Source organism: Dendroctonus ponderosae, unplaced genomic scaffold, assembly GCF_020466585.1.
Source record: "Dendroctonus ponderosae isolate FM_Combo_2020 unplaced genomic scaffold, Dpon_F_20191213v2 Dpon_F_20191213_1, whole genome shotgun sequence".
Classification (NCBI taxonomy): domain Eukaryota; kingdom Metazoa; phylum Arthropoda; class Insecta; order Coleoptera; family Curculionidae; genus Dendroctonus; species Dendroctonus ponderosae.
Genome location: NW_026017110.1, coordinates 38,766,930 through 38,791,591, shown reverse-complemented (window position 1 = coordinate 38,791,591; position 24,662 = coordinate 38,766,930). Strand labels below are relative to the sequence as shown.

General features: G+C 34.5%; 1 protein-coding gene across 2 annotated transcripts in view; it reads right to left on the bottom strand.

Annotated features, from left to right (window-relative positions):
• LOC109540373 (RNA-binding protein Musashi homolog 2) overlaps positions 1–24,662 on the bottom strand; it is a 220,508-nt gene that overhangs the window by 147,253 nt on the left and 48,593 nt on the right. The gene's annotated exons all lie outside the window — the stretch shown is intronic.

The window sequence follows — 24,662 nt, the reverse complement described above, 5'->3', positions numbered from 1 at the left end:
GGAACTCTGTAGACTCCTGGTGCTGATAAAGGATCCCGTTTGTCCTTGGCCGATCTCAAAGTCTGTTGGATGGTTCGAGTTGGTTTGAAAATGGTTTTTACTTAGTGTTTCTCCAATATCTTGCCGATCCTGTCCGTGACTCCATGTATGTACGGGAGGCAAGCCCAACTCTGGTACCTACACAGTGGTTCAACCCGACCGGTACCTGCACAGTGGTTCAAACCATCACCCCAGTCAAAAGAGAGGAGTCATCAAAACTCTCACCGAAAGAGCCAGAAGAATCTGCGAACCAGACGAGTTAGAGGGAGAATTAAAACACCTGGAAAGGGCCTTTGGTTGGAATGGATACAGTAAGAAATATTTCAATAGAGCAATTCGACCAAAAAACAGTGAAGATCACTCGGAGACAACAGAGACGCATGATGAGCATAAGAGTTGGGCTTGCCTCCCGTACATACATACATGATTAGTTTGAAATAAAAAATCTTCTAACAGTAACGCACTTTTTTAAAGCATTTTTTTGGCTTCGATTTAATAGGGATTGAATTTGACGATTTGGCTTATATATTCAAAACAATATTACGCCACTGGTCCCTGTTTATAATCGTGCAACGCAGTAGGTACAGGTTAGGAAAATCGACGCCGATTTTCCCGCAAATGCAACCACTTCGCACGATTTTTAAAAGTGTATATTCACATCACGGCTATCACTTATTATCACCAAAAATACGGGAAATTGCCGTATTTACGAGCCCAAAAACTCCACTTCCCCTTACTATAATTTTACTACCAGACATTCCCCTCATTTGCGTTGTTGTCATGATAAATGTTTCATTATGTTTTCTTGTCATTACCACCTTACATTCTTATGAATTTTATCATTTAAAATTTCAACTCTGTTATTTTAATGACATTTGCTTGGCGCGTATTACAAACTAAACAAGTATAACTTTAAATACATGACTACTCTATGGCTACCGTTTTACTGTTATTTTGTTGTTGATGCTGCTGGTCATATATCAAATTGATTACTGATCCAGCAAAGCAGCTTTCCTAAGTACTTACTTTTAATATGACTGTGAACCATTGTTGCTTCCATCGAAAACCGTAAACATATGCGCATCTGTTTAAACTGAGGTCTGCACATTCTAGTTCATAGTTCTCAAATTCATCAAAAAACGTAAGAGATCGAAAGAATTAAAAAAATCTTAAGGTGGAGAACAAGCATAGATGTGAGATGGTTTCTTAAAAGCATTTTTCCGTATTTAATATTTTATATCAGTCTAAATTTAGACAATATATGAACTGCCGAATAGATAAACGGAAATATATCACAAATTGCGTGTCTGTATCGAAGTGTGACAATAACACACAGTCTTTTCCACAAGCAGGGTTAGTGTGCACACGTTTTTTACATGTGGAGAAAACTGCATCTTTCTTGTCAAACTTTTAACCAATAAATGCACTATTTTCCTTCGACAAATAAAAAACATTGCTTTTCTTACTTCGACTAGTATCATATACAACTGTGAAGAACACAATTGGTGGAATTTAATCATATGGGCTTTACTTAGCCAACCGGTTTGATAAGAGAATCGAAACTTTTAAGGTTTGATGGTTTAAACTTTTTTTATTAACGGCTTTGGATTTCAAAAACTTTAAACTAAAACAAAATAATTTATTGCAGTGCACTTTTTGTTTAAATAACTCCGTTATAGACACAACGCAGATATTTGAGTAATTAAAACCCACATGAGACTTTTGAACGTCACAAACATACCCACCGGGAACCGCCGCGATCGATATCTAGCAAACTGTAATTAGGAGGAATTTCAAAATTGGACAGTCTGCCGAAGTGATTGGGGGCAAACGGTCTAAAATATTTTCAAAATGACCACACTGCCGGTAAATAGAATACCCTATATATTATTACATTTTTGAATCTACTCCAAATTCTAAATATATTTCATGTATAATATCCTATACATAAGTCTAACCGTTTTTGATATATTTGAAATCTTTTGTAAAAAATGAAGTTTTTTTCTGTTTACCTGTTTTTCTTATAAGGAAATATGTTCTACTCAATTTGAGTTGCATTTCTGGTTGAAAAGGACCTACTTTAATGGAATTTCGACAAAATTGTGATAACTATTAACACAAAGTCTTAAAAAAATAAGTTTCAAAATTACGTTGATAAAATCGCCCAAAATCAATTTTTTTCTCCAATTTTGATAATTTTATCCTATTCAGTATTAAAAATAAGGGTGAATTTGTGTAAAGTTGTCTATTCCAAAAGTGTATAGTTTTTGAAATATTGTCAATTTAATGTTTTCGTATGGCTATTTCGTCGCATCTCATTTTAAATCCTGTCACTCTTAGTTGCCGTGACGAAACTGGCTATTTTTAATACAAGATGCGGCAAAATAGCCATATAAAAATATGAAATTGACAATATTTCAAAATCTACACACTTTTGGAATAGACAACCTTACAGAAATTTACACTTACTTTTAATATTAATTAATGAATAAGACAAAATTATTAAAAATTGATGTTTGTATTTGAAAAAAATGATTTTGGGCGGTTTTCTCTATTGTATTTTGAAACTTATTTTTTTAACACTTTGTATTAATAGTTGTCAAAATATTATCGAAATTCCATTAAAGTTAGCTCTTTTTAACAATAAGTGCAACTCGAATTAAGTAGCACATATTCCCTTATCGGAAAAATGAATACTTATTCGAGTGGCTGCAACCATCATTTTTTACATAAGATTATCAATATATTAAAAACGGTTAGACTTAGGTATAAGATGTTATACTTGAAATATATTTAGAATTTGGAGTAGAATTTAAAAACGCAATAATATATAGGGTGTTCCATTTAAAATAAGCAAATTGATACTTACTTCCGGCATAACCAAAACTGTTGCCATCTTGAAAATATTTTAGATCGCTTGCCCCCAATGACTTCAGAACATTGTTCTATTTTCAAATTTCTCTTACTTACGATTTGCCAGATATCGATCGCGGTGGGACACCCTGTATATGTAATATACATAACTATGTGCATATCCACAAATGAGCTACTACACGACACCACTTTAACACAATGTTTCTATTGAAATGCTCAGTTCTCCTGAAAGTAACCAAAATATTTTACACTGCGCTCAATTCAAAATTGTCACAATTATTTAAATTTAGGACCTTAGATAGAGACTATATACTATATTATGTGCAGCAATATTACTAATTGCAAAGCTTCAATTAACAAATCAGTAGATATTTAAAATACGATCAGTTTTCAAGTTGGCACTTACAAACAGTACAGTCTAACGCTGAATAGGCTGCGTCCCAGCTCTTAGGAGATATATTGATATAAATTTGGATTATTTTTTTATCTGCAGACATATTTTAATAACTCACTGCGATATTTTAGCTTTAGAAGCAACTTGTGTCCCGCACACTTCGCTTATAGCATGGTCTTATAGAGAGTTATACTGAAGGATAAAATAAGATAGAGATATTGCATGCAAAAAATAAATCCGGTATATTTCCACGTTCAAAGCATAAGTTCCGTTACGACATTGAATTAATGCATGAACTGGGGCATGACTCAAAAGCTATGGAGAATTAGGCAATAGATTATTTTCCTTTCAGTATTCCCGTTTTGACAGATTTTCAAAATAACAATTAATAATTTCAAAGCCCTAAAAATTCCTCTCAAGCTACCATGGAGTCTGGGTTAAATATCTACACAATTTATGTAGGCATAAACACCTTAAATCAAATGGTTAGGTAGATTAATTTTAACCTTTTGTCGTGTCGCCAGACAACTGGCCAGACATATTACATAGAACAAAATAGTACCGTCAGATCTTTCGAGTTTAAAGTGAATTACGGTATCGGCTCTCCAATTATTGTAATTTATGGATGGATCTAGCTGTTCGCATTACAAAATCATTAATTCTGTTGTAGCGCGGAAATTTGTGCCCATTTCCATTTAATTGCATCTTGTGCAAGATTTACATTTGATAGCTTTAACTTTAAATTCAAGTTTTGCTTATTTTTTTCTGGTGGAAATACTGCCGACATTCTTGATTAAAGCACATCGTTCGTGTTAGAGCGTTTAGATAAAATTCTAGAGCTAAGAGCCAGAATATATCCAAGCCTATCTTTACAGAACTTACATGTACAGGATGGCCCCTCTTTAATATCATAGACACTTTGTCTCACGGACAAACGAATTGATTTATTATGCTACTATCTTGGTGACATAGATGGCTTGAAGAAAAAAGTTAGATGTGAAAGTTAGACGTGTTTTCAATGGAATCTGTTAAATATCATTCCATTATTGACTTATAGGGAACAATTAATCTTTGGTGGACAGGGTTATAACGGTTCTATCTTTTTGTTGCACGCAAAACGAGCGAACAGTGGGACTACCTTTAAAATGTGCAGGTTTTAGTTAGTAAAAAACTGCATTGAAGAAATTTTACCAAAAAAAAATTACTATTTTGAAAAATGTTTCGTTATAAGAAACATTATTGTAAAACAAAAAACAAAGTGAAAAATTTGTGGATGAAATGTCCAGGCGCAATGAGGTTTTTATGTCATTAACAGATCGTTATAGGTAGATAGCCTTTGTCAGTAATAACAATCATTTGACAAACTCTGACTTCTTTAAAGCTCCTTTCACGAATTTGCGGACATGCGTTTAGTTCTGGGGAAATGCCACATTAACATAGCATAAGCTGTAAAAACTCACGCCCACAAAAGGTTGGAGACAATGAAATATTGGCTCCAGGAAGATAATGGACGACACGAGATCCTCGGGTTTCAGACACCGAGGAACAAGTATTGAAGATATTTGCAGCAGAGTCTTCCAGGGGTACTCAGAGCATTGCACAACAACTGACACTTTCCCAGGCACCAAATAAATACCGAGGAAGGGCTACATTCCCAGCAAGTATTTAAGAGACACACAGCACAAGGACACATTAAACCAATGGATTACTGATACAAATTGGGCAGGAGTTAATTAACCGAATACGAGAAGCTGCTCGAGAAGAGTGGATAAACACTGAGATTAACTTGTTTGGAGTTAAAGACGCAAATGCATGTTTATTTGTAAACATTTCAATTCGAGGTTATGAAGACAATGACATTTTGAAAAAGTACATTCCGACGTTCAATGAATTCTGTTGAATTTACCGTTTATCCTTGTCTATGTTATTGTCACTTTCTGTATAATTTTCTGTATAATGTCGTTAAGCCTTCGGTAGTCAACGCAGAATCGCATCGGCTGGAACCATCCTTTTTCTTGACCAGCACTACGGGTGACGTCCATGGACTTTGTGATGGTTCAATTATTTCGTGCTTCTCCATGTCTGCTAACATCTGAGCCAATTCTTCCTGCTTGGCAAGCGGAACTCTTCGAGGAGGCAGTTTAATTGGAGCAACATCGCCAGTATTTATTCGATGCTGAACTACATCTGTCTTGCCGAAGTCGTCTTCAGAGAGTGCAAACACGTCCAAATTTCTTTCCAGAAGGTTGACCACCTGGTGCGCCTGAACTTCGGTTAGGTTTTTCGAAGACTTGTCTGCCAAATCCTTCAACGCTTGAGGTAGGTTCTTGGGAATAAACCTTTTGCAATGTAAATCTTCACAGGCAACAATCGTGCATGCCGGTTCCCAGCTACCAAGTGTCTCCCCTTTCTACAATAGTTGGCTATGCTCGGTTACATTCATCAAACGTACAGGCACAACGTGATTTCTAGTTTTTGATAAAGTTCTTGCAAGCATAATACCTTTTCTGCATAATTTTGATTTAGGATCTCCTTCCATTATTACGACATTCTCGTCAAACTCGTCTTTACAAGTAGCCAAGGCAATCAGTTCAGTTTTTCCCGGAATTTCGTAATCTTCAAACAGTTCAATTTTTCGCAAAAAAAATTTTCAATATTTTTCTCGTACTCCCCAAGTGAGCCCCTAATACCCCTTAAAAGAAATGACGATAATTTTGAATCACCCTGTATTTTCATTGAGACACTAACCCAAATTACCCCAAACTAACTTTTGGATTTGTCGTTTCTTTGGAATAATTTTAATGCATTAATCTCCCCCTCATTCAATTAGGAAAATGTTCGGATTCTCTACTCTTGAATTGTTTTTTCTTCAGAATCGCTATCAAAACACCAAGAAAATAGTCTTTTCCCATATCAAGCCAATAAAAAAGTTGAGGACATAGGGTATTTTCTTAAATTTCCGAAGCGAAAGGAAGTGACCAGACGTATAAGCACAAAACCGTCTCGGGTTGATTAAATATTGTGATTTTCAGCTCAAAAATTTATAATTTCAAACATATAATGTAGAGATAACGGTCAGAAAATGAATGAATCAGAAATAAATAATACAGATATTTACTACGCCTATGGCTAGCAGCGAGGCGAGTTGGTTTTCCTATTAATTCTACACTTTGATCGGTACCTACTTTTGGTATTTTCAGAGCTACCACCGGCTTATTCATTGATAAATCGCCGATCGGCAGAATTTAATGTTGGTCCCAAACAAATCGGCATTTATGAATGACTTGCTTGGTCTATTTATTAATGTCTTTGGGGACACCCAAATGACATCGGTGTCTGTTTAGGCTATTAGTTCACCACAACTACTACTCACAACTGGGAAGGGAAACTACGTAATCATTATTCCAGCAGACGTGATGCAACGATCATTCCAGACATTTGTTGCGACGACCAGAAGGTGGATGCTTAACCAGGGCTAAATGCCGTTTAACCAGACAAAATGTGTAAGAGACAAACCTGACAAGAAACAAAACAAAAAAACAAACAACCTGACAACATGAGAACTAAGCACAGTAAACCACATTATTACACTACAGAATAACACCCTTAAAGCCATTTACCAACTCACGTTAATCCTACCAGCTACCAGATACTTGGGATACTCAGATGCATTCAGTACAAGTTGCACCCTTTGGTACAGAACTTACTTTATTTTGTTTACTAACTTTTTTTTTTATTAGTTTGTTATAGCAATCTGGTTTACTAGTTGACTAGCTGAAAACAATTTACCTAGATGACTAAGACAAGTTCATGATATTTAATGCTTGGAGGTCCCTCAATATGTATAATTAAGAAAAATTAAAAAAATGGCGATTTTCTGATCGAAATAACACCAACAAGAAATAAACCATGTAAACATGAACATGTATCAAACAAATTAACACTATCGGACACAGAATGGCAAACCAATCCACTAAAAACTTATAGTATAAAAGTGGCATTCGATCATAGGGTGTTCCATCTGTTTAAACAAAACGTAATTTTAGCATGTTTCCTGTATAAATTTGCATTAAATAAATCTAATAAGTATAAATCTAATAGGTATTTTAAAACTTTTCTACGTAATGGTATCGATTATTCATGACAAATGAAAAATGAAGCTGTTCTACAATTTTTTGACGTTGGTCTACTGTTTCAGTTTATGCCACATATGATTATGTTATACCGTAGCACAACTGGCTTAAATTTTGATATTCAGATGCAAAAGTTCGACTGTTCCCTTGTTTGAGATTTAATTTTTTGGAGGTAATTGTTTTAAGTGAAGCATTTGGCCGGCATGGTGGTCGAGCGGTCGCACCGACAGGCTAGCAACCTGAAGGTCCGAGGTTCGAATCCCAGCCGTGCACATGCAAAAATTAAAAAGTAGCGAGCTGGTAAAATTGCACTAATAAGTAGCAGAACGCCCCGAATGAGCTGGCAAATTGCCCGAAAAGGAGCAGAGCCATCTGTAGGAAAAAAAAAAAAAAAGTGAAGCATTTTTGAAATTTGTTTTCGCTTTACAGCGGACCTGAAGGAGTAACGCCTATTTATAGTCACCCTAATTATAACCTCCTGTCCAGTTAAAAGTCATTTTGGGTCCTGATCTCTTCAAGCTATATGTGCCGCTTCAAGCTATAAGTCGGCTCGAAGGCACATTGGATTAATCGTGAGGGATGAATAAAGACATAATGGATGTATAATTGTACGTATTTAAGTACCGTTACATTCAAGAGCGAGCGTTCAACATTTTCAAATATTGAGATGCAAATTAAGTCCAGTAAATCATTATTGTTCTCACCAAAACAACATGTTCGAGGTTACACTTGGAAGGTTAAAAACAAGATGTACGACTTTTTTCATTACGGGGTTTCAAAAATAACCGTTGGTTAAAACTGTGTCCTTTAGGCACATTTTGTCCGGATTTAATATAGAAAAAATCTAGTTAAGAAGCGTCATCTTTCAGGTTGTCGGTTTTACAAAGAAATGACGGTATTCAAGAATCCCTTAGATGTCCCTTTGAAAAGACCGACGCCGCATATAATCTTGAACACTATTCTGCTTTTTTTTGCCGCAAAAATTTGAACCTAATTTGAAAGAGAATTTTTGGTTCATTAAGGAGTTGATAGTAGAGAAACTGTATTATCTAGAAGTACGTCAGTATTACTTATTCCCGTTTTCATTCATCGCTTTCTGTAGCAGCAAAGTTAGTTCTGTATATCCACAGTGCACATTGTTAACCGTCCGGCGCCGAGTTGAAATAGTGTAATAAATTAATGAAATAAATGCATTCAACTACCATTTAGCAAACTAGAGCATATTATTTGGGAAACCAAAAACCATAAATAAAAATAATCCAAGTCTTTGCCCTTTTACCCTACTAGTGACCAGGCAAATGCTCGAAATAAATACTCAGTATGAGTTCAAAGCAAGGTTAATATCGGATGTCCCGTAAACCCATGATGAAAAAGGTACTGCTATTATTCTTTGGATCAAAAAGGTACAAATTTTTTTACTCACAAAGAATGTCTGGCTTCTCTAATATTAATGCTCCAAGTTGTCTCCATCAAAAAATTGTTTTTGAAAATATCGGGAGAAAAGTACGATGGATTGTACTGACACTCGCTGGGAATTTGCCGTATGTAAGGCTCAAGAGAGGTGTCAGGGGTTGACAAAAGATCCAAGCCAAAACCAAGACAAAAAACCAAGAACCAAGCTCTGGATAACACAGACATTTTGATAATATGGAAGAAAAGAGAAGGAGCAAAGGCATCAAGTACAAGGATGAGTAGGTACAGGACGCTAAATAAAGTAGCACAGAGAAAAATTAAGGAAGCAACACAGGAATACTTGGCAGCTCAATGGGAGGAAATGGAAGTATTGGAAAATAAATTTGACAGCTTTCACGGGCGCAAAAGGATAAAGGAATTGGCTGGATTAAACAGGGCCAAGGCAGCTAGTAATATTATCAAGCATGCAAATGGACGTATAATAACTGACGCGGGGGACAAGTGACCTACAAAACCGGTCTTAGAAGCAAGCCATTTACACTTAGAAATATAAAGATCAAAAATAGTACTTGGAAACCATGAAACACGGTAAAGCTGGTGGTCCTGATCGGAAACCCATAGAGCTAATTAAACTCTTTGACAATTATGTAATTGCTATTCTTCTGAACCTTTTTATCCGCATTTATGATAAGGGAGAAATTTCTAAACAATGGCTATCATCCACTTTGGTGCTCATACCCCAGAAACCGTATCCAAGAGAATGCTCAGATTACCGAACCATCGCAGGATTGGCGGTTCCCGGACTTGGAACACGAGAGGCGCTTTTTAAGATTAAAGTTCTTTTCCAGGCGTTGTCTCGATATAAACCAAGAGGTTGTTACATTGAGTTAGAAAAACATGGGCATGTTATATCGATTTCGAGAAAGCCTCAGACAAGGAGGAACATGACAAGGAGGTAATCTATATTGGGCCAAAAAGCTAATGCAGTAGTAGAACACCAACCAACATATGAAATGGCGATTCGTCGCGCTGGGAGACAGAGTTGCATAATATCACCCCTTCTATTTAACCACTATAGCGAAGCTAGTTTTAGGGAAACCCTAGAAGATGAGTTAGTGGGAACAGTTATAAATGGAGAAGTAATTGATAATATGAGGTACGCTGATGCCAGCGTCTTGTTAACGAACAAAACGTTGCCAAACCAGTGAAATTAGAACGAGGACAGAGATAGCTAGATCAACACTTGTAAAAATGAAGAAGTTATTTACGACTTGGGATATTAAAATGGAAGATGGAAAATTAAATGAGGATTCTGCCTTTTTACTTTTTTTCCACGGTTGTGTATCGTGTGTTGTGTCGAGTTGAAGCATGCACGCTTAAGAAAAACCACATCGACAAAATGCACGCATTTGAAATGTGGTGTAACCGTGTGTATGTAAATGTGGACCGATAGAATTACTAATGCCGAAGTGGTGATCCGGATGCAGAAAGCATGCGAAATCATTAACACCATGAAAAAAGAAAGCTTCAATACCTGGGTCATATAATGAGAGGACAGAAATACACACTTTTCCAAATGATAGTCCAGGGAAATATAACTGGAAAGCGGAGCATTGGCAGACGTCGTGTGGCCTGGCTAAAGAACCTGAGGGATTGGTTTAACTGTAGCAATGTTCACCAGTTCAGAGCTGCAGTCAATAAGGTCTGATGGTAGCAAATCCAAAAACCAAACAAAAGAAGAAAGCTCATGTAATGAAGCAACCGAATTCATACGCTTTGAGTAAGTGAGGAATTCTTGGTTGCCTTGGTACAAAAACTGCCGGAACTATTTATATGGTAGCCAGAAATAACAGATTTTTTTTAGTGGATGCAATAATCCTCCTCCCTCCTCTTTGTAAAATCTTGTAGTATTCATAGTTTTTGGGCAAAAAATATTTCTGTTCTCTTACCAACTAGCAATTTTAAACATTCATATACTTTTTACATATTCAAAATTTATCCGGAAAGCGCCAAGACGGATTTGAATGTAACTTTCTGTAGACTTGTCTACCTCAGGGCTATATTTTGGTAAAAACTGGATCCTTTTTTTTCGTGAGCTTTCTGATTTCTGAACACAATGCTTCGAAAAGACACCCGGTCCTACACTATACTAAGACTTTGACCATGTCAGTCAGTTAAAAATTATAAAACGCTTGACGATTAATTGATTTTAAAACAATATTATTGCTTTTTTTATTTTTTTTACAAAAGATTTTACAAAAATCAGTTTGTTTCAGCTACCAAATGAAAAGTTCTGGTAGTTTTTGTACGAAGACACTTTAAAATTCCTTACTTGCCCAAAGCGGAAACTCGGTTGCCTCGGCAAAACATGAGTCTTACATACGCACGAATTCAGAGCGAATTCAATGAAAATCCATCTTTCCACTCTCCCAATATTTCAAAAACACAATTCTTTTGAATAGCTTAGACTATCAATAGTGGAGAAGCATAACATTTTTTCTTAATAAAAGTTAGGTCATATGGTGTTCATTTGAGCTCAAGAATGTATCAGTGCCGTTTTGTTTATGTACTTATAATAAATAGCTTACGAGAAAACTACACCCGAGAACAGACAGGAAGAAGAAAAAATGAATGAATATCGAACGCAAACAATATTTTCCACTTGTGACGGGTTTCTTACTAAATTAAGATGAACGGTTGCCCAAACTAAAACATTTTAAAATGAATTTGAATGCTCTGCTTCTATTTCAAACGTTTTCGCTCGGCTTGTCAAGGTTTACTTCTGCCTACGGCGATTTGTATTGTTCCCATAAACGAAAAAAAAATACGTAGGTCGAAATACCAGCCGTTAAATTAGCTATGATAATAAAACCATAGTAGCCAATTATCATTATATTAATGCTAGTCGAGTATCTGTACAACTACGTCTCTTCTACTGTACTCTAGATTACCAGATTATTGGTTACGGACACAATGATGGAGGTGGTATATCAAGCCACTGAACGATCTCAGATAATCAGTGCATGGCTCAATGCATAATTTGAAATGCTGTCACGAATTATAGGGTTTTAACGTATCCTATGATAAATTGGCTTTTATTTGCCTTTCATAAAACCATTCATTACCAAGTGCTTTGTAGGTATTCGACAATTTTCAACATTTCCGTTGCGCCAAATCTGAAATATCATTAAACAAACGAAAACTGCATTATTATAAATTACCAAGCCAGTAACGGTAGATACAAATATCAGCAAATCTACGGAAAGTACAACAGAATAATTGTCATTATTACTTTATTTCCTATTATTGATTTCTGGAATATTTCCTATCGTGCCCTACATCTGAAACTTGCTAAATACATTTAGATTAGGCTGGATACCATTTGTGTTCTATTTCTGAACGTACTATTACAGGACATATTGTAATATGTGGGATGTCAATTTGAAAACTTCCCACCCTTAGAAAGACACGTCAGTTTTATTTGTAAGGGGGACACTTACAAATACAAGAAAGATTAAAACATATTTTTAGCCTTCTTGTTTCAACCCCCTAGGAGGGGTACATGCCACCCTTAGATACATAAATGGGAATGGGGGTCAAGTGGCACATCGTTTTAAAGGGTGTTCGATTCTCTTTTGATGGCACCGTTTCAAACTTTATTTGAAAATAATAACATTTCCATGGTAATACGAGTACCTCGTTATTTTGCGTTTATTCGATGTCTTATCCTGAAATTCCACAAAAGCCTATAAATTCTATCAAGAAATTCTAAAAATACGTTGTTTTTTTAATCAAAAAACATGGTTAGAAAATTTAAAATATGTCAAAATTGGAATATTATAGTTAATTCGCTTTTGCTTCTTGGGCTGTTCAGTGATTACTTTTATTAAGTGTATAAAGTGTAAGAATGGTTTATTCTCTTCAAGAAACAACTTTTGGATTGTATGTTGGATTTCGGATTTAATAATATAATAATTAATGTATTAATAATGTTAATATTTCGGCTGGAATTCTTGCAAATGTTTGAAGGAAACTTGACAGGTGATCTGTACGTTTAGATGCTTGAAGAGACTATTGATCCTCTTATCACGCCTGAGCTAGAAACTCAAATTGATGCAGAAGGTTTATTCAGTTTTACAGGAGAATTGGTTAACATTCCAGCAGGACGGTGCTACACCTCATTATTTTCTTCTGGTCCGATAATGGTTAAACGAGAAATTGCCGAATAGATAAATTCACAGCGAGGGACCAATTGAATGGCCTCCAAGATCACCTGACTTAACACCCATAATGGTGCGATTCTCTATGACATTTAAAGCGCTGTAAAGGATATAACTGCTGGATCTTGAGAAATGTAAAAAAAATGCATAAAATGTAATAAAAATCGAACCTACAGCGATGTAAGTCCGGCTGACATCGCTTTAAATTTAATGGTGAGAAAAACGGCGGCGTAGTTACTCAATGACATACTATAACAGATATAGTATAGTATGTCAATGGTAGTTACTACATCTGTCGCAATTTTGACGATAGAGGTTAGGAATATGTTTATTTTGGACTCAGTTGTTTAGGAAAAACTTTTTCATAATGGAATTTTGTGATGGCTTTAGTAAATTTCTTTAGACTTCTTTCGTTGGAGACATTGAATTGAAACTAAAGTCCATTGATTATAAGACACAACCTGCTGATATTGATGATCTTAAAAGGCGAATTGGAGCAGAATGCCGGTAAATTCCTGGTGAAGTTTTCCGAAATGTTAGGGAGGAGTTCGAAAACAGACTTTATTATCGTTTACAAGAAAATGGACAACATTTTGAACAACTGATAATAGAGTGCGTAAATAGATCCTATGTGTTTTATTGTAGACATTTCTCTTCCACAAATAAAAAGTTTATTTTGACGAAGTAAAATAAACAATAAATGAGATATCAATTGTTTAAACTAGATTTTCTTTCTGTAGTTCAACGATCTCGACGGTCTCACCTACTCTTCTAAAGATTTGTACTGCAAGGCGGGTCAATGCAATATTTTTGAGTAAACACTAACCTGGAAAGCAACATCGCAATGCGGGAAAGTTTAATTGTTTCTTCAACTTTGAAACGCGATTAGTAGGAAACTGCTGGACAAAAATCAACAAAGTAGGATACCACTGAAAAGACAAATGACCTTTAAAACGATGTGTCATTTGACCCCCCCCCTTCCCATTTAAGGTTATAAGGGTGACATCTACTAAAAATATTCGACTAGTGTCACCCTTACAAATAAAATTTACTGGTCTTTCCGATTTTTCATATTTTTAACTGCACGAAATATATTAAGGGTGGGAAGTTTTCAAATTGACGCCCTGTACATGAATGTTAAAGAACATAGGAATGCACATATTGGAATGGCATGGCTACGAACAGTTCTTTGCCAAGAGCTGATATAGTCAGTTTTTGGTATAGGAAATTTTGCATCCAATTAAGCCTCAGGATATCAACACGAGGGTGTCAGAACCAATCTCTTGATTAGTTACTTTTCTGCAAATTGTTATGTGGGAAACTATATAAATTAAATATGATTTTATCTCGATAAACATAAGCAACTCTGAGGCATTTATAATTGTAAGCACAACCAAATATTAGAGTCAAAGAAGATTAAGTGAATGTCCCGTAGACAATTTTTGCTAACTTTTCAAAACTCCTGCAATATTTGGAAAACAGTTCACGAGACTTTTGCACTTGAACTAGTTGCTGCACTTGGGCAATAGATTTTGATAAGTGATGGGAATTAACAAATTATTGGATTGTTGCAATTTATTCGATAGCGATGTTTCATTAGGTCATAAGAACTGTCGAATAAAAACGAATTATTCGATAGTTGTAGTTTGAAAAGTAATTCATTTGAATTATTCGATAGCAGCATTTTTGTTCACTTGTTTTCTAATTATTGGATAATCCGTAAATCGATTGTAATGAACGAATTAAAATCCTAAATAAATAAATTTCTCACTTTTTAAGGAAATGTATTCAATATTTATTTATTAAAATGGTTCTTTGTTGCAAAAAATAATTTATTGAAAAAGAAATATTTGCATAGAGAATAAGTACCTACTATTAGCAACAGTATTATATACGACTTATATTTCTTCGCAGTGTTTACTATATTATTTCAATAAAATTAGTAAATACGAACAGTGAGATTAAACAAGTCTCATTAATTAACAACAGAAAGAAAAATACATCCATGAAACAAAAGTTACATTTAAAATTAATGTTTAATTTAAATAAGATTAAATTATCTTCTTATCTTCTATTTGAAAATCAAACTTCAAACAAACCGCAATATTATTATTACAAATGATAGTATCTAATTTTTTTTGAAGATATTCTGTTCCTCGGATTATTAGTAACTAGTTTGTGAAAATAATAATTCAGAGGGAACTGAAGTTGCAGGATTGGGTAAATACTTATACAAAATAAGGCATACAACTCTGGCATCAACATTTCAAAGGTTTTCCAAAAGTCCAGAGGATTTTGCGATTCATTATACAGTCGTATTTCTAAATATTGTTTCGCTGCTAAAGTAGCGTCTGGTCAAACAACCGTTTTAACCTGTGACACTTTTTTACCTTCAAAACCTCGATCTTTAAAATAATAAGTTTTAATTGGTAACTTTTCTACACTTTACTAGTTGCAATAATGCATTTAGTAATTATATTAGTGCACATCACTAATTGTGATGGGCAGCACGGCGCTGACTGTAATCGCTCAGACTTTTGGAGTCATTTGAAAGAGAGGAAATTAAAAATATGGCGACGATCGCCTACAAAACCTACATAGAGTTCGCATTAGGAAACAATAATCTACTTTATTTTGAGTGAGAACAGATGCATCTAGAAAGACAAAAAATTGAATTAAAGTCATTGTATCGGCGTTGCCACATAGCTTTAACATTGGTTTATTGTTATGTAACATTGAAGGACGAAGGACGAGATTACGTCAATGGTCTTGAGATTGTCAAGAAGAAGATCGCGTCTCGTTCTCGTCCTCTACACACACTCTCATTGTAATCCAGAATAACACAAGGCATCACTCAATTTCAAAGAGGAATAAACTCAAATTAAGTACAAACATTGGAAGTTTAATTACATTCACTTATTATGGTCGGCTTGGGCATTGCGCTCAAGTGAAAATAATAGCAAACCGAAATTGGTGCAACAGTCATTGCTCAGTTACTTAAGTAAAATCCTAATCGCAATTAAGATTATTTAGAACACGGATCAGTTAATCGACTCTAAAGTAGTATTTTGTATGCTTTCATTTGTAAAACTGTAGAAATAAAAATAATATATTTTAAATTGAAAACAGAACTTTTGCGTTTCGTATTACGAAATTTTTCTAACCAGACCTGCAGTTCTGATAATAAAAACTGAGATATAGTTATAAATAGTCATAAATTCGTTATACCAGGCGATGATAGCCTTGTACAACGAATTTAGATTCCTGCCAACAAAAATTGATTTAAATCGCATGCATCTAAAATAGATATATACTTACATAAAAAAATAACTCGTTGAAACAAAATTACTTTTTTAAAATCCACACTCAACTCAGTGCAAAAATCAGTCAAATTAAATTATATAAATGTCCTTTTACTTGCAGTAAGTTTTATATGACCACCTAATATAGTTTTCGTGATTGATAGCCAATTTGCTACGTCAATAAAAAGAACCATTACAGAAGCAGATTTCGGTCGAGTCCAGATTAGTTTGGGAGCCACAAAAACCTCCCTAATGAAAAAAACAGTCCCGACCAAGATGAAGTTTAAGTGAGGGCTAGATTGGTTTGAATTAATCAAGTTGGGTCTTCGGGAAAAATAGGCCGATAGCTTGTCCGAATGATACATGAAAAAGGCTGGAAAGTATTGAAAGTTCGTTTGACTCTATTTTAATCAAGGCGTGATTAATGATCTTAGATTGATGATTAGATGACTGATGACTACAGTATAATTCCCAGTATAGTCTACAGTATAATTCCTCTTGTCAGTTTGTACAGTTTCTGCTAAAAAATAAAATTATTCTTTTATTCACCATAATCAACAAATTTTGATTGAAAATGTCTCTGTTACGGCACGAAGACAAACTTCTATAAATCCAAGCCTAACCAAATAAAAAAGACCTACACAAATCTAATACTAGTTGCAAATTTGCTTCGATAGGTTCTTTTATATGATATTCAATTTTCTTTGCGAATATAAGGAAACTTAAATCAGCTCACATAACACTCAGATAAGTATTTTACAATTGCTTTTCAGCTTTATTTCAAGGAATTCATAAAAATTTGAATATGAATTCCAGTTAGTACATCTTTTACAGAAACTAAGTAAATAAATAAAAAAAGTAATAAAAATTAAAATTATACAAAAAGTATTTATAGTCTTAAACCGTCTTTCCGCTAATAACTAACTCTACATGATATATTAAAAATAATATTCTGCAGTATAACCGGTAAGGAAAGCTCGGCTAACACTTGAAGCCAAAGGCAGTTTCAAGTGCGTACATTTCGCCCAACATTAACGTTGTACAGATCATTGTACCAATGTACACAATAAAGTCAGTGACAATCTCAGAATAAAAACGGGTAATTTCAATTGAAACACAGCGAAAAACGGCAAGTCGTGATTCTATACGATATCATAAATTTCTATGTAGGTAAGTACATAAGTACTTGAATAACGTTTGACTATATTTAATTTTTAGGCAATCTCAATTGTAATTTGCCTGAAATTTTTAATTTTATCTTGAAAAATTTCAGACAATTAAAGAAGAGCTTGAAAAATTGATTCAAACATGCTTGAGTGGATGAGTTAAAAAAATATTTTAAAGATCTCGCAATTTACTACATAGCAGCTTCCGATTTGAGTTCGAGTTCGAATGCTTCGAGGAAACAAAAAATTACAATCTCACTAAACAATACCCAGCTGGCGACTGCGGAAAGTCTCTAATATCTCGGGCTTGATGGGAATGATGACATAATGCAATAGGTAGATATTTTGATATACAGAAACACTTTTTTTGTTTGTTTGCATTCTTAACGTTTGTTTTTGCCAACAAACATTATTATAGGTACTGATTACTGATGTTGGTTTATATACAGGGTGGTTTTTTAGTGCGAGAGTCCATTATTTCCGTTGGTGTTAAACTTTCGAAAAATAGTTTCATATAAAAGTGGTTGACGCACATTTTCAAAATATCTTATATGATGCAGAGTGTCTCAGAAACGCGAGGCAAGATCAAAGTGTGTTTTTTTAAATAGAACTACCCATTTCTCATTAGCTCATGGAATGCAGCTTGAATCGCTGCATATGCACCGTAAATTGTTTTTTTCTTACTTTGTACTTTAAACATCACTCAAAGATGCCTTTTAAAAGTAATTTTTAAAAAGCCGCCCAGATTTGCTACATACTTACTTTATGAAGAGGCACAAGTATTTGCAATAGAGCAATTGTATACTAAAACTTTTCTCATCTTTGTTCATAGAACTTCTGCATTACGACAGCACCGAGATAACCCAGTTCACTATACTAGAAGACTAGAGAATCTGTTACCGTCCCCTATCTCACAAAAAGAACTACGCAAATATTTCTGACATATTTTGGTCCTAAACTTTTTAACCTCATACCAAGTAATATTAGGCAAATCCAAAGTACATCCCTTTCTATTAAAAAGATAAGTAAGTTGGTTCGGGAAATCTTTGAGGTTTTTGCTATGGTGCTGCGAAAGTAGTTAATTATTATACAAATTAAGTGTAAATATATCTTCTCAACTATGGATTGATAAATTTTGTAAAATAAGTAATGTTGGTCATTAGTTTTCTTGTTCTTAATGGTTTAATGTAGCTCTGGTAATTAAGGTAATATTCATTGAAAAGTTCATTTGTTAAATACCTAAATGAAATTACTGACCCCCTTTATTACTCAATATAGTTTATAAGTGTGATGGGTATTGAGTATTTATGTCTATTTTATTTAAATATTTTTCATTTTTGTACACACACAGATTTAAATCTAAGTGTACACTGGTGTTCTTTGCTTAATATGTAATAATATATAATAATAATAAAAAATAATAATAGTAATGCTGCTAGCATTTTTGTTTGTTATTTTCTGATGTTAACTGGCCATTTGCTCGTTATAGGAATATAGGATGGGATAATGTATTGTCCTAAAAAAGAGGAGGTTCTGTTCTTATATTTTTCTGTTTGACAAAACTTAAGTAGCCAAAAAGTTAATGAATATTATCCAAGCCCAACTTTGGTTGCTTCTTGAACAACAAATCCAAGGGCAGTGTGTTAAATACAAACTCACTTTTTTTTTCATTTTCTTATGTCTTGCAGTCTTCAGAATTCGGACAAAATACAAAAGTAAGTCATCTCATAGTTGCCTGTTCTACTTTATTTTTCATTTCTTAATGTGTTCTTTTCTCAACGTGAATAATTTTTTTAAATTCATTACGTTATTAAATCATGATCTTTCAAAAACTATATACTCAAATTAAAATAATCTGTAGATCTCTATTGCATTAAGAGCTTTGTTCTAGTATAAAACAAATAATTCGATTATAAACAAAACTCCACCTGGTTACAAGCTGATAGTTCAGCCACACTTGATAAAAGGAAAATGTTCATTTCTGATCGAAGACCTTTAACTACAAAATTCCATTAACCACAAATTGATTTGCTAAATTGTCACTTTGAACAATTCATTTTATTTACTTTTTGATTGATTGCCTCGTATTTGCTTTTAATTAACAGCCGCGAAATGAGGTCGAATTAATATTCGGTTCGGAATATTTTCCACCCCGCTTGTCCGAAAACTCTAAATTGAGGGACTCTGATTGAACTGGACAGCGCGTATCTCTTGTTATTGTAACATTTGTATCAGTAGTCGATCTACTAGAGTTTAGTTCAGCACAAGCTTTCGTTATTGGAATCTTAGGATCCTACCCAATTTACTTTTTAGACAGATTGATTCAAAATTGGCGCGAAACATTTCAAAAGTCGCTGACAACTAAAATTTACATCGAAGGTTTTGATTAAGATTAAGATTTTTATCATTATTGTTTGTGGGCCTGGGTAGAAGATTTATCTATTAGGTCCTAAAAGTTAATCTCAAAGAAATGCTTTAAGTAGCATTGAAAAAGATGGCCCATGCAGAATTTGTTATAGATAATAGGCAGATAACAAAAGAGAAAAATTATAGCATTTTACTGACTTCTTTGAGTCCTGCATTGTTAGGAGTGTGATTTCTTTTGGCTCAATGTCCAAGTGATACATGAAATTAATAATTGGAAATACGGTTTATTAAATTTTCATAAATTTTCATACATCCATACTAAAATAGATCCCAGTTAAAGTTGTATTTTACACTCTTTGTTGTATCTTTTAATTTGATCAATTTGGTATGTTTATTCGTCATTGCATACCAGAAATAAATAAATTTCTATTAATGTTCACATCTATTTTACTGATTACTTTTGCATTTACAAGCGTGTGTTTTAGGCAGAAATTGAAGAAATGAATGAATAAATTGAAGAAGAAAATGTTTTTAGAAATGACGCAGTTCTGCATACAAATGCATTCTAAAACGGTTTAATGATACTCTCCAGTCATTTGTTCAGTCATGAAGCATCACAATGTTTTATACGTTAAGTTCTCATCTTATATTTTGTTTTCCTAAAATGAAAAAGAAGATTCAAAATTGAAACCGGAATTAGAATTTTCTTTCGAAAATGCAAAACGTCAGCCAGTCAAAAGTTCTAATCCAGACGTTCTAAAACCCGAAAAACTCACCAGTTTCAAGAAATAAGCGTGAAATATGATCTCTTATGTATATATAATATTTCACAGCAGATTTTTTTGTAATTTTCCATCTACACATCAATCAGCTAATACATTGTTTATAGAAATATTCAGACAGCAAAGTAGAACATCTCAAGAACACGAGGAAGATAACAATTTCAGATACGATTTTTTCTGTCCTCAGTTACTCGAAGAACATTGGTCCAAGGCAATTGTTCGCAAAAAGTCTGAGTACTATAACGAACATATTACCAAACAAAATTCACCGACCTTAAACTTAAAAAAAAATCCTGCGAGGTCGTTAAAACGTGACATCCCGAACGTTAAACGCTATAATTCCCCAGTTATACTTTCGGGTTGAAGGTCGATAAATAACTAACACGGTAATAATTTGTGTTTTTTATGTGATTAGCAGATTGATCTGAAGGACCACTACATGCAGTCAGGTAAAACTTCCCGAACAAAATATAAAAACAGCTTTCAGAATGAATATAAGCAGTTCATGTTAATGGCGAGAAGCTCGAACAGTGTGATTTACAACTTAAAACATTCATGATATTTTAACTAAACATATCGTGGACTTAAAGCTAAAACTGACCAAGTTTAAAATATAAATTTTTGGTAGATGCACTTTTAAACGTAGTCGAAAATTATATGAGAATCCATTTGGAAACTCTGTCATTAAAACATGTTTTAGTGCACCTATTTGTGTAGCCTTGGGGGACTTAGTCCGTTCTTGAAGACAAATACATAATTTTTTTAAATTATTTGGTGACCTAAACATAAATACGGAATTTTGGACCCGGTCACTTTTAGCTTTAAGCCGACGATATGAGTACATAAAACAGTGTTACATGACTAACAGTGTTACATGACATACAGTACTAAATTTTTATATATAAATAATCTTTATTTCCTACAGAAAAAGGCTATCGACCCAATCGGTCTTTCTGCCCTTGTTTAGTACATATGTGTCTTAGCCTAGCTTATTCTAAAATTAATTCCTATTCCTAACAATCGTATAAATTAATCAGCTATACAAAGAAAATAAAAAAAATAAAAATTCTTGGCTTACAAAACAAACAGATCTTAGTCCTTAGTTCAGTTGCGTTTGTAGGTGTTCTAGTAAAGTATCTGTTGGGGAACGAAAACGGGAGTGTTTTGTCGGTCTTGTGAGGCAAGGTTTTGTCCTTTCTGTTCCGTTGGCCATGAGTATATGTCCGTAGTCCAAGAGGGGTCTGCAGATTGCTTTGTATATTTTTGTCGCGGTATTTGTACTAATTTCTTTGTCCTTGTATGTTAGTGATCGAAAGTGTTTTGTTCTTTTTATCATTTCAGTTTAGTGAATTTCAGTTTGTGGTCGATTGTAATCCCAATGTACCTTAAGTCGTTTTTCGGTTGTGCTATTTTTCCGTCTGCAGTTAATGTGGGGAGTCAGCGTTGAGTCTGTGGTTCGTGAGCAGAAGTTGATTTTTTCTCCATTTATGAAACCATGTCATTGTGTTGTTTGTTGGTGTTTGGAGTCTTTCAGTCGCTTTTTCGGTAGTTTTGTCGTGTACAACAAGTGCCGTGTCGTCAAATTTTTTTTTTCAACTCTAATGTCGAAAATCTATCTCAAACCTAAATATGTAAAACCTAAGTAAAGGGTTAAGTAAAATCTGGCAAATAGTACGAAAAAACTCCAATAGTAGCCTTCGTTCAGTTCTCGATTTCTAGAATAATTCCGAAGAAAAGAATTGCCTCAAGTTTTTTACATATTTGAAACCTTCTTTATTATGAAAATCTATTCAAATACTCTGTTGACGCTACAGACGTCTTGTTGGCTATAACGTCCTCCAACAATGAATGATTTATTATATTTTTCACTCGCTATGTTCGACGTTTTCAATTTCAATAATTACGTTTCTTTCTACTATCATCAGTCATTTATGAAATAAAAAATTGCTAAAACTTGTCTATTTAACTCAAAAAACTCGAGCCGCTATTACACTTTTTTATATTTTAAAGGGGCGTATTAGCAATAATTCAGATAAGTATTTGCTTGACGCTCCTTCTTTTGTGTACTAATTTGTCTTCATTTCCCCAAAGTTGTTATAATTTATTATCAAGTCAAGAAAATGTATAGATAGAGTTGTTTTTATCTTTTTTCGAGTATAAATTTTAATATATTATGAAAATTAGTTGAAGTTATCAAGTACGTATATACTGAACCCGTGTAGTCCCCCATCGAGGCGCCTCCCCAGGTGGCGGATAGAGAAATGAAATACCCGGGGCGGACCAAAACTAGCACTAAACCGCGGCAGCTAGTGGTATCAGTACTGACTACAAGCAGGGATTGATAATCTGTATCTGGTTGTAGATCCGACACTAAACGGCAGAGTGGTAACCACAAAAAGCGCTTAGACAGCGATGGAGAAAGCAACGGGAAACTACTCCATTACTCTTCCCTAGTACAGTTTTCATGGCAGTACAATATAAAGATGAAACCACTACTGATTATGGGACTCGAATACCAAGATCCGGCAGGGGCGGATCACAATTAGACTGTCGAGCCTCCCAGGTCGTAAACATGCGAAAGCCCGACAACATGAGAAACAGAAAAATAACCCCAAACCAGGTTAAAATCGCTACATGAAATGTACAAAGTATGTACGGAAGCGGAAAAACCCATAACATAATAAAAGAAACGAATAGGCTGAAGATAGACATTATAGGCGTCAGTGAGACTCACTGGCCCAACTCTGGACAATGCAAGATACTTGATCACACAGTATACTACTCTGGCAATGACAACTCACAACATAGGAACGGTGTGGGCATAGTTGTTTCCTCACGTATCCAACCAACGGTTAGATCCTTCACACCTTTCTCAAACAGAATGATGCTCCTGCAGCTGCACGCCACCCACCACCAACCGCCGACAAAGACGACGCCGTTATTAAAGAATACTATGAACAACTAGAACGTTTGATTAAGATGACGCACAAACAGGAGATAACCATCATAATGGGAGACTTCAACGGCAAAGTCGGACGACGTAGTGTCCAGGCACCACAGGGGATTTCGGACTCGGTGAAAGAAACGAAAGAGGGGACCGTCTTATACAGTTCTGCCAGGATCATAACTTACTACTCAGTAACACATTCAACAAATTCTGCTGTACGGAGCAGAAGCATGGACAACGACGGAAGCCATAATGAAAAAATTAAAAGTCTTTGAAATGTGGATATACCGCCGTATCCTCAGAATCTCGTGGACTGACCACATAACTAATAAAGAGGTGCTGCAGCGAATTGGGAAAGAGAGATAAATTACACTCACAGTTAAAAAGAGGAAACTGGAATACCTCGCACACATAATAAGACACCAAAAATAACGTCTACTCCAGTTAATAGCTCAAGGAAGGATCAACAGTAAAAGAGGACCAGGAAGGAGAAGACACTCATGGCTGCAAAATCTACGCCAGTGGTTTGGACTTACATCTATACAGCTATTTAGAAATGCCGTCAATAAAATGAAAATTGCCATGTTGATAGCCGACGTCCGCGACGGATAAGGCACGCTAAGAAGAAGAAGGTATACTGAATTTTATCCCCTGGCCCAGCCAGCAAACCAGTCATCAACATTCAAAATTTAGTATAGCTAAGTAGTATGATCTTTTCCGAAAAATAGTGAGATCCCTTTTTAAAATAATTTTCTTAAATCAAGTAGACAAGTCGTAGAAATTTTTTTATTATATATTATTATACATTTTTATTATATATATTGACTGATATAGTAGAAATTACCCAAACTTATTGATTGAACGGCTGTTTTCTAAATATTTTACTAAAAATGACTGAAACCGAGAAAGTTTTATAAATTAATAATAATCAAAATAATGGTAATAAATTGAAAATGTTTCTTTCAATTTATTGTTCCCATGTCTCGCGATTTGGATTCTGCAAATCCAAGTACAGTCTATAAATT